General features: G+C 51.1%; 1 protein-coding gene across 2 annotated transcripts in view; it reads left to right on the top strand.

Moving 5' to 3' along the window:
- LOC113215414 (zinc finger homeobox protein 4) overlaps positions 1-708 on the top strand; it is a 358,772-nt gene that overhangs the window by 137,566 nt on the left and 220,498 nt on the right. The window lies entirely within an intron of this gene.

Below are 708 nucleotides of genomic sequence, written 5' to 3'. Positions count from 1 at the left end.
GGCATTTCATGACCACAATGTGGTCAGGCCGGCAGTAGGGACCGGCATTTCATGACCACATTGTGGTCAGACCGGCAGGGGGGACCGGCATTTCATGACCACAATGTGGTCAGACCGGCAGAAGGGACCGGCTTTTTATGACCACAATGTGGTCAGGCTGGCAGGAGGGACCCGGGTCGACTAACCTGACTACCTTATTTTGAGGCGAGGAATCGAATGAGCACCTCCTAGGTTTTTGGAGTTTATCTCCTTACAGTGTGCCTTGAAAGTGTTTTCGACATCACCATTGGATAGCTTTTGGAAAGACCTTTCCAACGAGGGTAAGGTTGATAGGGTTCAGATGTCTGGAAACGTACCTAGCGAACTACGCTTCAGAACCCTATCAACCTTACCCTCGTTCGAAAGGTCTTTTCAAAATCTATCCAATGGTGATGTCGAAATCACTTTTAAGGCACACTGTAAGGAGATAAAGTCCAAAAACCTCGGAGGTGCTCATTCGATTCCTCGTCTCAAAATAAGGTAGTCGGGTTAGTACCCGGGTCCCTCCTGCCGGCCTGACCACATTGTGGTCATAAAAAGCCGGTCCCTTGTGCCGGTCTGACCACATTGTGGTCATGCAATGCCGGTCCCCCCGCCGGTCTGACCACAATGTGGTCATGAAATGCCGGTCCCTACTGCCGGCCTGACCACAATGTGGTCATGAAATGC

This window comes from Frankliniella occidentalis, unplaced genomic scaffold (genome assembly GCF_000697945.3).
Source record: "Frankliniella occidentalis isolate FOCC.00 unplaced genomic scaffold, Focc_3.1 Scaffold86, whole genome shotgun sequence".
In the NCBI taxonomy this organism is placed as follows: domain Eukaryota; kingdom Metazoa; phylum Arthropoda; class Insecta; order Thysanoptera; family Thripidae; genus Frankliniella; species Frankliniella occidentalis.
Note: the sequence above shows the minus strand (reverse complement) of the source record. Positions and strands in the feature narration are given on the sequence as shown.